Raw genomic sequence first — 13777 nt, forward strand, 5'->3', positions numbered from 1 at the left:
TGAGGTGGCGCACACTAGAAGTGCCATTATACTAGATAAGTAATGAATGAAATACAAAAAAAAATACTTCAAAATGAGCTACATTAAAGATAAGAGCATTAGTTAAGTAGTTAAAAACAGTCAAACTCTGTTTAAAGAACAGCTACTTTAAAAACAATTTAATTAAATAAGCAGTAAAGGAAAGCAAAGAGCTGGTCAAACTTTGGCCACACTAAGGGCCAGTGTATTAGATAAGTAGTGAAAAAACTCAAAACTTACAGCACCTGGTATTCCTAGGCAGTCTCCCATCCAAGTACTAACTAGGCCCCTACTCTGCTTAGCTTCTGAGATCAGGCGAGATCAGGCGTGAACAGGGTGGTATGGCCGTAAAATGAAAAAGCTGCTGCAAAAGCCCCCCTATTTTAAAGGTGAGGCACACTAAGTGCCATTATACTAGATAAGTAATGAATGAAATACAAAAAAAATACTTTAAAATGAGCTACATTAAAGATAAGAGCATTAGTTAAGTAGTTAAAAACAGTCAAACTCTGTTTAAAGAACAGCTACTTTAAAGCAATTGAATTAAATAAGCAGTAAGAGAAAGCAAAAGAGCTGGTCAAACTTTGGCCACACTAAGGGCCAGTGTGTATTAGATAAGTAGTGAAACAACTCAAAACTTACAGCACCTGGTATTCCTAGGCAGTCTCCCATCCAAGTACTAACTAAGCCCAACTCTGCTTAGCTTCTGAGATCAGAGCGAGATCAGGCGTGAACAGGGTGGTATGGCCGTGTGAAAGCTGCTGCAAAAAGGCCCCTATTTTAAGGTGAGGCACACTAAGTGCCATTATACTAGATAAGTAATGAATGAAATACAAAAAAAATACTTTAAAATGAGCTACATTAAAGATAAGAGCATTAGTTAAGTAGTTAAAAACAGTCAAACTCTGTTTAAAGAACAGCTACTTTAAAAACAATTGAATTAAATAAGCAGTAAGGGAAAGCAAAGAGCTGGTCAAACTTTGGCCACACTAAGGCCAGTTTATTAGATAAGTAGTGAAAAAACTCAAAAACTTACAGCACCTGGTATTCCTAGGCAGTCTCCCATCCAAGTACTAACCAGGCCCAACTCTGCTTAGCTTCTGAGATCAGACGAGATCAGGCGTGAACAGGGTGGGATGGCCGCAAGCGAAAGCTGCTGCAAAAAGCCCCCTATTTTAAGGTGAGGCACACTAAGTGCCATTATACTAGATAAGTAATGAATGAAATACAAAAAAATACTTCAAAATGAGCTACATTAAAGATAAGAGCATTAGTTAAGTAGTTAAAAACAGTCAAACTCTGTTTAAAGAACAGCTACTTTAAAGGCAATTGAATTAAATAAGCAGTAAGGGAAAGCAAAGAGCTGGTCAAACTTTGGCCACACTAAGGGCCAGTGTATTAGATAAGTAGTGAAAAAACTCAAAAACTTACAGCACCTGGTATTCCTAGGCAGTCTCCCATCCAAGTACTAACTAGGCCCAACTCTGCTTAGCTTCTGAGATCAGAGCGTGATCAGGGTGAACAGGGTGGTATGGCCGTGAAGCTGAAAGCTGCTGCAAAAGCCCCTATTTTAAGGTGAGGCACACTAAGTGCCATTATACTAGATAAGTAATGAATGAAATACAAAAAAATACTTCAAAATGAGCTACATTAAAGATAAGAGCATTAGTTAAGTAGTTAAAAACAGTCAAACTATTTTTAAAGAACAGCTACTTTAAAGGCAATTGAATTAAATAAGCAGTAAGGGAAAGCAAAGAGCTGGTCAAACTTTGGCCACACTAAGGGCCAGTGTATTAGATAAGTAGTGAAAAACTCAAAACTTACAGCACCTGGTATTCCTAGGCAGTCTCCCATCCAAGTACTAACTAGGCCCAACTCTGCTTAGCTTCTGAGATCAGACGAGATCAGGCGTGAACAGGGTGGTATGGCCGTAAGCGAAAGCTGCTGCAAAAAGCCCCCTATTTTAAGGTGAGGCACACTAAGTGCCATTATACTAGATAAGTAATGAATGAAATACAAAAAAATACTTCAAAATGAGCTACATTAAAGATAAGAGCATTAGTTAAGTAGTTAAAAACAGTCAAACTCTGTTTAAAGAACAGCTACTTTAAAGGCAATTGAATTAAATAAGCAGTAAGGGAAAGCAAAGAGCTGGTCAAACTTTGGCCACACTAAGGGCCAGTGTATTAGATAAGTAGTGTGAAAAACTCAAAAACTTACAGCACCTGGTATTCCTAGGCAGTCTCCCATCCAAGTACTAACTAGGCCCAACTCTGCTTAGCTTCTGAGATCAGGCGCGAGATCAGGCGTGAACAGGGTGGGATGGCCATAAGCGAAAGCTGCTGCAAAAAAGCCCCTATTTTAAGGTGAGGCACACTAAGTGCCATTATACTAGATAAGTAATGAATGAAATACAAAAAAATACTTCAAAATGAGCTACATTAAAGATAAGAGCATTAGTTAAGTAGTTAAAAACAGTCAAACTCTGTTTAAAGAACAGCTACTTTAAAGGCAATTGAATTAAATAAGCAGTAAGGGAAAGCAAAGAGCTGGTCAAACTTTGGCCACACTAAGGGCCAGTGTATTAGATAAGTAGTGAAAAAACTCAAAAACTTACAGCACCTGGTATTCCTAGGCAGTCTCCCATCCAAGTACTAACTAGGCCCAACTCTGCTTAGCTTCTGAGATCAGGCGAGATCAGGCGTGAACAGGGTGGTATGGCCGTGGCGAAAGCTGCTGCAAAAAGCCCTATTTTAAGGTGAGGCACACTAAAGTGCCATTATACTAGATAAGTAATGAATGAAATACAAAAAAAATACTTTAAAATGAGCTACATTAAAGATAAGAGCATTAGTTAAGTAGTTAAAAACAGTCAAACTCTGTTTAAACAACAGCTACTTTAAAAACAATTGAATTAAATAAGCAGTAAGGGAAAGCAAAGAGCTGGTCAAACTTTGGCCACACTAAGGGCCAGTGTATTAGATAAGTAGTGAAAAAACTCAAAAACTTACAGCACCTGGTATTCCTAGGCAGTCTCCCATCCAAGTACTAACTAGGCCCAACTCTGCTTAGCTTCTGAGATCAGACGAGATCAGGCGTGAACAGGGTGGGATGGCCGTAAGCGAAAGCTGCTGCAAAAAGGCCCCTATTTTAAGGTGACGCACACTAAGTGCCATTATACTAGATAAGTAATGAATGAAATACAAAAAAATACTTCAAAATGAGCTACATTAAAGATAAGAGCATTAGTTAAGTAGTTAAAAACAGTCAAACTCTGTTTAAAGAACAGCTACTTTAAAAACAATTTAATTAAATAAGCAGTAAGGGAAAGCAAAGAGCTGGTCAAACTTTGGCCACACTAAGGGCCAGTGTATTAGATAAGTAGTGAAAAAACTCAAAAACTTACAGCACCTGGTATTCCTAGGCAGTCTCCCATCCAAGTACTAACTAGGCCCAACTCTGCTTAGCTTCTGAGATCAGGCGAGATCAGGCGTGAACAGGGTGGTATGGCCGTAGTCTAAAGCTGCTGCAAAAGCCCCTATTTTAAGGTGAGGCACACTAAGTGCCATTATACTAGATAAGTAATGAATGAAATACAAAAAAATACTTTAAAATGAGCTACATTAAAGATAAGAGCATTAGTTAAGTAGTTAAAAACAGTCAAACTCTGTTTAAAGAACAGCTACTTTAAAAGGCAATTGAATTAAATAAGCAGTAAGGGGAAAGCAAAGAGCTGGTCAAACTTTGGCCACACTAAGGGCCAGTGTATTAGATAAGTAGTGAAAAAACTCAAAACTTACAGCACCTGGTATTCCTAGGCAGTCTCCCATCCAAGTACTAACTAAGCCCAACTCTGCTTAGCTTCTGAGATCAGGCGAGATCAGGCGTGAACAGGGTGGTATGGCCGTAAAGCGAAAGCTGCTGCAAAAAGCCCCTATTTTAAGGTGAGGCACACTAAAGTGCCATTATACTAGATAAGTAATGAATGAAATACAAAAAATACTTTAAAATGAGCTACATTAAAGATAAGAGCATTAGTTAAGTAGTTAAAAACAGTCAAACTCTGTTTAAAGAACAGCTACTTTAAAGGCAATTGAATTAAATAAGCAGTAAGGGAAAGCAAAGAGCTGGTCAAACTTTGGCCACACTAAGGGCCAGTGTATTAGATAAGTAGTGAAAAAACTCAAAACTTACAGCACCTGGTATTCCTAGGCAGTCTCCCATCCAAGTACTAACTAGGCCCAACTCTGTAGCTTCTGAGATCAGACGAGATCAGGCGTGAACAGGGTGGGATGGCCGTAATGCAAAGCTGCTGCAAAAAGCCCCCTATTTTAAGGTGAGGCACACTAAGTGCCATTATACTAGATAAGTAATGAATGAAATACAAAAAAATGCTTCAAAATGAGCTACATTAAAGATAAGAGCATTAGTTAAGTAGTTAAAAACAGTCAAACTCTGTTTAAAGAACAGCTACTTTAAAGGCAATTGAATTAAATAAGCAGTAAGGGAAAGCAAAGAGCTGGTCAAACTTTGGCCACACTAAAGGGCCAGTGTATTAGATAAGTAGTGAAAAACTCAAAACTTACAGCACCTGGTATTCCTAGGCAGTCTCCCATCCAAGTACTAACTAGGCCCAACTCTGCTTAGCTTCTGAGATCAGACGAGATCAGGCGTGAACAGGGTGGTATGGCCGTAAGTGAAAGCTGCTGCAAAAGCCCCTATTTTAAGGTGAGGCACACTAAGTGCCATTATACTAGATAAGTAATGAATGAAATACAAAAAAAATACTTCAAAATGAGCTACATTAAAGATAAGAGCATTAGTTAAGTAGTTAAAAACAGTCAAACTCTGTTTAAAGAACAGCTACTTTAAAGGCAATTGAATTAAATAAGCAGTAAGGGAAAGCAAAGAGCTGGTCAAACTTTGGCCACACTAAGGGCCAGTGTATTAGATAAGTAGTGAAAAACTCAAAAACTTACAGCACCTGGTATTCCTAGGCAGTCTCCCATCCAAGTACTAACTAGGCCCAACTCTGCTTAGCTTCTGAGATCAGACGAGATCAGGCGTGAACAGGGTGGTATGGCCGTAAGCGAAAGCTGCTGCAAAAAGCCCCTATTTTAAGGTGAGGCACACTAAGTGCCATTATACTAGATAAGTAATGAATGAAATACAAAAAATACTTCAAAATGAGCTACATTAAAGATAAGAGCATTAGTTAAGTAGTTAAAAACAGTCAAACTCTGTTTAAAGAACAGCTACTTTAAAGGCAATTGAATTAAATAAGCAGTAAGGAAAGCAAAAGAGCTGGTCAAACTTTGGCCACACTAAGGGCCAGTGTATTAGATAAGTAGTGAAAAACTCAAAAAACTTACAGCACCTGGTATTCCTAGGCAGTCTCCCATCCAAGTACTAACTAGGCCCAACTCTGCTTAGCTTCTGAGATCAGGCGAGATCAGGCGTGAACAGGGTGGTATGGCCGTAAGCGAAAAGCTGCTGCAAAAAGCCCCTATTTTAAGGTGAGGCACACTAAGTGCCATTATACTAGATAAGTAATGAATGAAATACAAAAAATACTTCAAAATGAGCTACATTAAAGATAAGAGCATTAGTTAAGTAGTTAAAAACAGTCAAACTCTGTTTAAAGAACAGCTACTTTAAAGGCAATTGAATTAAATAAGCAGTAAGGGAAAGCAAAGAGCTGGTCAAACTTTGGCCACACTAAGGGCCAGTGTATTAGATAAGTAGTGAAAAAAACTCAAAAACTTACAGCACCTGGTATTCCTAGGCAGTCTCCCATCCAAGTACTAACTAGGCCCAACTCTGCTTAGCTTCTGAGATCAGCGAGATCAGGCGTGAACAGGGTGGTATGGCCGTAAGCTAAAGCTGCTGCAAAAGCCCCTATTTTAAGGTGAGGCACACTAAGTGCCATTATACTAGATAAGTAATGAATGAAATACAAAAAAATACTTCAAAATGAGCTACATTAAAGATAAGAGCATTAGTTAAGTAGTTAAAAACAGTCAAACTCTGTTTAAAGAACAGCTACTTTAAAGGCAATTGAATTAAATAAGCAGTAAGGAAAGCAAAGAGCTGGTCAAACTTTGGCCACACTAAGGGCCAGTGTATTAGATAAGTAGTGAAAAAACTCAAAACTTACAGCACCTGGTATTCCTAGGCAGTCTCCCATCCAAGTACTAACTAGGCCCAACTCTGCTTAGCTTCTGAGATCAGGCGAGATCAGGCGTGAACAGGGTGGTATGGCCGTAAGCAAAAGCTGCTGCAAAAGCCCTATTTTAAGGTGAGGCACACTAAGTGCCATTATACTAGATAAGTAATGAATGAAATACAAAAAAATACTTCAAAATGAGCTACATTAAAGATAAGAGCATTAGTTAAGTAGTTAAAACAGTCAAACTCTGTTTAAAGAACAGCTACTTTAAAGGCAATTGAATTAAATAAGCAGTAAGGAAAGCAAAGAGCTGGTCAAACTTTGGCCACACTAAGGGCCAGTGTATTAGATAAGTAGTGAAAAACTCAAAACTTACAGCACCTGGTATTCCTAGGCAGTCTCCCATCCAAGTACTAACTAGGCCCAACTCTGTAGCTTCTGAGATCAGGCGAGATCAGATCAGGCGTGAACAGGGTGGTATGGCCGTAGCAAAGCTGCTGCAAAAAGCCCCTATTTTAAGGTGAGGCACACTAAGTGCCATTATACTAGATAAGTAATGAATGAAATAAAAAAATACTTCAAAATGAGCTACATTAAAGATAAGAGCATTAGTTAAGTAGTTAAAAACAGTCAAACTCTGTTTAAAGAACAGCTACTTTAAAGGCAATTGAATTAAATAAGCAGTAAAAGGAAAGCAAAGAGCTGGTCAAACTTTGGCCACACTAAGGGCCAGTGTATTAGATAAGTAGTGAAAAAACTCAAAACTTACAGCACCTGGTATTCCTAGGCAGTCTCCCATCCAAGTACTAACTAGGCCCAACTCTGCTTAGCTTCTGAGATCAGACGAGATCAGGCGTGAACAGGGTGGTATGGCCGTGTGTAAAGCTGCTGCAAAAAAAGCCCCTATTTTAAGGTGAGGCACACTAAGTGCCATTATACTAGATAAGTAATGAATGAAATACAAAAAAATACTTCAAAAATGAGCTACATTAAAGATAAGAGCATTAGTTAAGTAGTTAAAAACAGTCAAACTCTGTTTAAAGAACAGCTACTTTAAAGGCAATTGAATTAAATAAGCAGTAAAGGAAAGCAAAGAGCTGGTCAAACTTTGGCCACACTAAGGGCCAGTGTATTAGATAAGTAGTGAAAAAACTCAAAACTTACAGCACCTGGTATTCCTAGGCAGTCTCCCATCCAAGTACTAACTAGGCCCAACTCTGCTTAGCTTCTGAGATCAGGCGAGATTAGGCGTGAACAGGGTGGTATGGCCGTAAGAGAAAGCTGCTGCAAAAGCCCCTATTTTAAGGTGAGGCACACTAAGTGCCATTATACTAGATAAGTAATGAATGAAATACAAAAAAAAAAATACTTCAAAATGAGCTACATTAAAGATAAGAGCATTAGTTAAGTAGTTAAAAACAGTCAAACTCTGTTTAAAGAACAGCTACTTTAAAGGCAATTGAATTAAATAAGCAGTAAGGGAAAGCAAAGAGCTGGTCAAACTTTGGCCACACTAAGGGCCAGTGTATTAGATAAGTAGTGAAAAAACTCAAAACTTACAGCACCTGGTATTCCTAGGCAGTCTCCCATCCAAGTACTAACTAGGCCCAACTCTGCTTAGCTTCTGAGATCAGGCGAGATCAGATCAGGCGTGAACAGGGTGGTATGGCCGTAAGCTTGAAAGCTGCTGCAAAAAGCCCCTATTTTAAGGTGAGGCACACTAAGTGCCATTATACTAGATAAGTAATGAATGAAATACAAAAAAATACTCAAAAATGAGCTACATTAAAGATAAGAGCATTAGTTAAGTAGTTAAAAACAGTCAAACTCTGTTTAAAGAACAGCTACTTTAAAGGCAATTGAATTAAATAAGCAGTAAGGAAAGCAAAGAGCTGGTCAAACTTTGGCCACACTAAGGGCCAGTGTATTAGATAAGTAGTGAAAAACTCAAAACTTACAGCACCTGGTATTCCTAGGCAGTCTCCCATCCAAGTACTAACTAGGCCCAACTCTGCTTAGCTTCTGAGATCAGACGAGATCAGGCGTTTTTTTTTTTTTTTTTTTTTATTATCAAAAGTATCAAATCAATACAACTCATTAACACAGTGTGACATAGCCATTCATACAATAAGCATAAAATCCTTCATTCAAATTGTCACATCACCAAACATTTACACATATAATCATCCTATGTCATTTAACATTACAAATATAATTCTCCATCTTTAGAAATTTAAACTCAATCCTCCTTTGTCTTCCACAGATATAAGTCTACATCCATTAATAAAAGCTTTTTCAAAAACATCTTTGCTCAGATATTTCCACATTAGATAAATACTTTTTCCACAACAGTCCTGAACATCACAGCTACGTCCACTTTTTCCCTTCATAATATGCCAAATTCCTCCTCGCCCATATTGCATACCTTGCATGACTTAAAATAAAGTTACACAAATTAACCTTCTTATCCTTATGATTCATACATTCACCAAATAAAAACAATTTTTTCCATTCATTTCCTGTTACATCTTTTCCCCATTCCTCCTTTACCACATTTTTCAATTTTTCATGAAACACAACAAGCTCTTTGCATTCAAAAAGATATGCATCAAAGTCTCAGGTCAATCTTACATACATCACATTCTCTGTTCACATTCTTATTTATTTGATGAATTACCACCTTTGTATATATTCTATTATGTCTTAATTTGAAGTCTAAATTTTCACAGTCCAGTCCATTATATTTCACACTTAAATTCTTCCATATTGTTTTAACGTTAAATCCTGGGAAGAGTTTTGGCCAAACAGCTTCTGATGCAGGCAATTTAATTTCCTTTTTCAGGAATATTTTATATATCAGCTTAGTATTTATATCAGCTAAAGGTTTCTTTTACCATTTTCAACATAAAACATTTCTGGCATTCCCCAATTTCCCGGTTTAACCGTTTCCCTCTCAATCCCTTCCACCCAGCTCCTGGGCAAACTTATTTTAATGTTTTCACATACAGAGTCCACTTTTGATTTTTCAATTTCCTCATCCCACTCTACCACATAATCATAAATGGCTCTATTTGGTAAAAAACCTTTTATGTATTCATAAGCCATATCCTTTACCTGTCTTACTCCTGCTTTCATGTACAGTCTATTATAAAACATTTTCCCTTTCATCCGTATCTTTGGGTTCAAAAATATTGGCTGCTTGTGTATTTGGTTTATATTTTCACACTCGTACTCGACATTCACTAAAAATTCAGACCATGCACTCAATACTTCTTTATAAAACAGTGGCATATCTTCAATCATTGGCTTCTTTAAGGCCATGAATATCCCTTCTTCTCCACAACCACTACTTTTGTCCAGAAGATCTCTCATAAAACCCTTCCATCCATATTCCACTTTATCATATAAGTACTTCTTTATTGTTTTCACTCTTACTGCTTTCCTTTTTACATCTAAATCAATCAGCCTCAACCCACCCTCCTTGTAATCTGCTATTAATGTTTTGTTGATATTTTCACTCCTTTCCCCCTCCACAAAAATGTGTTCACAACCTCCCTCATTTCATTCAACACCCAATCCGGTAGATCAATTACTCCCATCACATAATTACATTTAACAAGCAATAGTGAATTAACTACAACTACCATTCCTCTTAATCTTAAATCTCTTAATCTCCAAAACTGTAAAACCTGTTTTATTTTATTTAAAATCCCAGTCCATGTAGCATCTCTCGCCTCTTTTGCATTTACTCCTATATTCACACCTAAAATCTTTATATATTCTTTCGCTACTTTAAAAGGAATATCTTGTCCTTCTATATCTGTTCCACCTACACTCATTATTTCTGATTTATCAACATTTATTTTAGCACCTGATGCTTTACCGTATGTTTCCATATGTTTCATTACCCTATTTATACTCTCTCTATCTTTGACTGTAAATGTTGTGTCATCTGCATACTGATGAATTATGCTCATTCCCCCATATGGAATTTGGATTCCTTTTATTTCCTTATCTTTTTTAACTAATGTTGCCAAAGGATCAGCCGTTATCGAATACAGCAATGCCGACAACGGACATCCCTGCCTAACTGACCTCTCTATAGGAAATGAGTCTGTTAAAACACCATTAATCTTTACACAACTTTTTGAATTACTATACAACAACTTTATCCATCTTAAAATCCTCTCCCGAAACCTGAATCTTCTCATTACTTGCTCTATAAAACTGTGCTCTACCCTATCAAATGCCTTATTTAAATCCATACTTAAAATCAAACCCCCCTCCCCATCCTTTCCCATTTTGTCCACAACATCTCTTATTGTGCACACTGTATCTGAAATATCCCTGCCTGGTATACTATATGCTTGACTTGGTGATATTATACTCCCCACTATCTCTTTTATTCTATTTGCCAGTACTTTTGTCAGTATCTTATAATCTGTATTTAAAAGGCTCAAAGGCCTGTAATTTTCCAACAAGCTGACTACCTTTATTTTTATACAAGATATTGATTACCCCTAAAGTCAATGATTCTGGCACTTCCGCTCTCTCTTCCATAGTTTTATATAGCTTCCATAAAATGGGCGCTAAAACCTCGATGAGCGTCTTATAAAACTCGTGTGTTAACCCATCCGATCCTGGGCTTTTATTTGGTTTTGTTTGTTTTATTGCTTCTTTTATTTCTTCTATGCTTATTTCTCTATCACACATATTTTTATCGCCCTCTTTTAACTTAGCACTCAACGTATCTAAAACTTCATCTCGCACTCTTGTTTTACACCTTTTTTTCTTAAACAATCCCGCATAAAATGCCTCCACCACTCCTATTATTTCCACATAATCAGTTACCTTTACACCTTTTCCATTCTCCAATTCCATTATATGATTTCTCTTCTGCTTTCTTTTTTCTAGATTCAGAAAGAACTTTGTACTCCTCTCTCCCTCAACCGCATACTGTGCTCTACTTCTTACTTTTGCACCCTCACTTTTTTCTATTTCATACTCGTCCATTTCTGTTTTTATCTGACAATAACATTCTTTGCCGTACTCAGGATTACTTTCTATTTTTTTTGCTTCTTTCTCCAATGCCTTTTTCAGTGCTTCTATTCTACTTTTCCTCATAAAGTCCCTTTGCTTTGAATACCTAATGCTTCTTCTTTTAATTTTTTCTTTCATTCCTTCCCACCACTCACACACATTTTCATCAAACAAAGGGTTTTCCATTTCATAACTTATGCATTTTCTAATATTTTCCTTATAAGCCTCTTCAGTTAATATGGATGAATTCAAACACCACACTCCCCCTCCTCTTTCTCCCAGATTTATACCTATCTTTACTTTTATAGCTGCATGATCACTTATGCCTAAAAAACTGTATTTCACATTTTTAACATAATTTAATATTTCTCTTTTAACTAAACAGAAATCTATCCTGCTTTGTTTTAAGCTTCCCATTACCATTTGCCTTCTAGAAAACTCTCTCTCAAATGGGTTTTCTTCTCTCCAAACATCTACCATTTCATCACTTTGCATCCACTCATTTAGATATTTCCTAGACACATCTGATTTAAAATTAGCAGTGCTTGAAGCATCTAATCTTGTGCACCACACATTGAAATCTCCAACCACTATACATTTACCTGTACATAATGGCTTTGTTTCTTTAAAAAGTTCCTTTCTTTCAGCCTCTACATTTGGTGCATATATATTTATCAATCTAAACAATTCATTACAAAACACAAATTCTATAACTAACAATCTCCTTATCATCTTTATATATTTGCTTTACACATTTCAGTTTTCTCTTTTTATCAAAATTGCAACACCACATGCTTTTTTGAGTCCCGTGATTAACTAAAATATCTTCTTCCCATAATTTTTTAATATTTTCCATAATTCCCTCTGTCCAATGTGTCTCTTGTAAACAAATTATGTCTGCTTTCAACATACCAATCACCTTCTCAACCTTTTTTGATTCTCTTAGTCCATTACTATTTAAGCATGCAATGTTCATTGTGCCCCACATAGCGAAAATTGCAGTTAAAAGGGTTCTATAATGCATTTAAATATACTCAAAGTCTTACTTTTTCCCCCTATACTCCATCTCTTTCTTCTTTCTTTTCCTCTGCATGATCTTCTCCTCACATGTGTCCATTTCCTCTCCTCCATTTGATTCTGGAGTCTCTTGCACCACATTCTTTCCCCCTTCTCCACTGACCTTCTCCCTCACCTGAAACGCCATGCCTTGACTTTTGGCATTACTGCCTTCTTGGCTCGCAATACCACTTTTTGCTGTCTTCCTCTCTTCTTCAGTCCTCGGTCCTTTCTCTTCTCTCTCTCTCTCTGACCCGAGATCACGTCCTTTGGACAGGTCTCCTCCTCAGAGCCTCTCTGTTCTGCTGTGTCTTCTTTTCTGCTCCCATTGTCTCTTCTCACCTCCTCCACGGCCACAGAATCTTCCCCCTCCTCATTCTCCTCTTCCTCTTCCACCTCATACAGATCCGTCCACTTCTCATCACTTCCCTCTTCTTCAATCTCCACCACAGTTTCGCTTTTACACAAAATCCAGTTCCCATCTTGCACACGTTGCAGATCCCTTCATTACATTCCGTGCATAATGTCCTTGTTTGGCACACCTGAAACACTTGAAGCTCGGACAGTCTCTCACAACATGCCCAGGCTGAATGCACAAACGACACACTTTCACCTGTCTATCATGTATTACTCGAAAGTGCTCAGCACCTCCCACTGTGTCAAACTTTGTGGAATATGGCAAGCGATTTGTGGTGTCTGTGAACTTCACTTTCAAAAATCTTGTTCCATCCCGCGATATCAGTTCCTGGCCACATTCTCCTTTTAATTCTTGAAACCGCCATCACTCCCCATTCCGTCAGCTTTTTCAATATTTCATCGTCCTGGATATATGTGGGCAGACCCAGGAACGAAACCACCAACTCTGTGCTGCTTATTTCTCTCGCCATGATTCTGCTCTTTTTTTATATTTAGTCCATCCAGTAATTTCTCCTTTCCTTTCTCCTCCTGCATAGTCAGCTCATATTCTCTTGGCGTTTTATATCTGTACTCCACATTCTTCTTAGGCTTTCTCCCATCCAATTCCATCACTAGCCCAATTCTGTCATCTTCTGAGATCATCGAGATCAGATCAGGCGTGTACAGTTAGATGGTATGGTCGTGTAATTTCTGCAAAAGCCCCTATTTTTCAGGTGACTGTCACTAAGTGCCATTCCTCTAGATAAGTAATGAATGAAATTCAAAAAATGTTCTTTTCAAAATTTTCCACATTAAAGAGAAACAGAAATAGTTTATAGTTAAAAACAGTCAAAACTCTGCCTAAGAACAGCTACTTTAAAGGCAACCGTTAAATAAGCAGTAAAAATCCTTGCTTGTCAAACTTTTCACACTAAGAAAAAGTGTATTCCAAGCTCTTGAAAACAATCAAAATCTTACAGCACCTGGTATTTCCTAGGCAGTCTCCCATCCAAGTACTAACTAGGGCTCACTCTTAGCTTCTGAGATCAGGCGAGATCTGGCGCGCTCAGGGTGTGTATGCGGCGTGTGAAAGCTACT

At 37.6% G+C, this 13777-nt stretch overlaps 4 non-coding genes and 15 pseudogenes across 4 annotated transcripts; all 19 read right to left on the reverse strand.

Annotated features, from left to right (window-relative positions):
• Window positions 1-251: 251 nt before the first annotated feature.
• Window positions 252-371, reverse strand: LOC122338987 (annotated as a pseudogene).
• Window positions 372-653: 282 nt separating this feature from the next.
• LOC122338999 lies at window positions 654-773 on the reverse strand (annotated as a pseudogene).
• Window positions 774-1047: 274 nt separating this feature from the next.
• Window positions 1048-1166, reverse strand: LOC122338986. The gene has a single exon (XR_006249903.1). It is a non-coding gene; the product is annotated as a 5S ribosomal RNA (ribosomal RNA).
• Window positions 1167-1442: 276 nt separating this feature from the next.
• On the reverse strand, window positions 1443-1561 carry LOC122338938 (annotated as a pseudogene).
• Window positions 1562-1835: 274 nt separating this feature from the next.
• Window positions 1836-1954, reverse strand: LOC122338964. Its single transcript, XR_006249901.1, has one exon. It is a non-coding gene; the product is annotated as a 5S ribosomal RNA (ribosomal RNA).
• A 277-nt stretch (window positions 1955-2231) lies between these two features.
• Window positions 2232-2352, reverse strand: LOC122338990 (annotated as a pseudogene).
• Window positions 2353-2628: 276 nt separating this feature from the next.
• On the reverse strand, window positions 2629-2747 carry LOC122339002 (annotated as a pseudogene).
• Window positions 2748-3022: 275 nt separating this feature from the next.
• On the reverse strand, window positions 3023-3141 carry LOC122338998 (annotated as a pseudogene).
• Window positions 3142-3417: 276 nt separating this feature from the next.
• LOC122338984 lies at window positions 3418-3536 on the reverse strand (annotated as a pseudogene).
• A 275-nt stretch (window positions 3537-3811) lies between these two features.
• Window positions 3812-3930, reverse strand: LOC122338977 (annotated as a pseudogene).
• A 275-nt stretch (window positions 3931-4205) lies between these two features.
• LOC122338937 lies at window positions 4206-4322 on the reverse strand (annotated as a pseudogene).
• Window positions 4323-4597: 275 nt separating this feature from the next.
• On the reverse strand, window positions 4598-4716 carry LOC122338933. Its single transcript, XR_006249900.1, has one exon. It is a non-coding gene; the product is annotated as a 5S ribosomal RNA (ribosomal RNA).
• A 274-nt stretch (window positions 4717-4990) lies between these two features.
• LOC122338975 lies at window positions 4991-5109 on the reverse strand. The gene has a single exon (XR_006249902.1). It is a non-coding gene; the product is annotated as a 5S ribosomal RNA (ribosomal RNA).
• Window positions 5110-5383: 274 nt separating this feature from the next.
• Window positions 5384-5502, reverse strand: LOC122338950 (annotated as a pseudogene).
• A 276-nt stretch (window positions 5503-5778) lies between these two features.
• Window positions 5779-5896, reverse strand: LOC122338976 (annotated as a pseudogene).
• A 272-nt stretch (window positions 5897-6168) lies between these two features.
• LOC122338956 lies at window positions 6169-6287 on the reverse strand (annotated as a pseudogene).
• A 662-nt stretch (window positions 6288-6949) lies between these two features.
• On the reverse strand, window positions 6950-7068 carry LOC122338972 (annotated as a pseudogene).
• A 276-nt stretch (window positions 7069-7344) lies between these two features.
• Window positions 7345-7463, reverse strand: LOC122338979 (annotated as a pseudogene).
• A 277-nt stretch (window positions 7464-7740) lies between these two features.
• LOC122338982 lies at window positions 7741-7864 on the reverse strand (annotated as a pseudogene).
• Between the last annotated feature and the right edge of the window lie 5913 nt (window positions 7865-13777).

This window comes from Puntigrus tetrazona, unplaced genomic scaffold (genome assembly GCF_018831695.1).
Source record: "Puntigrus tetrazona isolate hp1 unplaced genomic scaffold, ASM1883169v1 S000000990, whole genome shotgun sequence".
Taxonomy (NCBI): domain Eukaryota; kingdom Metazoa; phylum Chordata; class Actinopteri; order Cypriniformes; family Cyprinidae; genus Puntigrus; species Puntigrus tetrazona.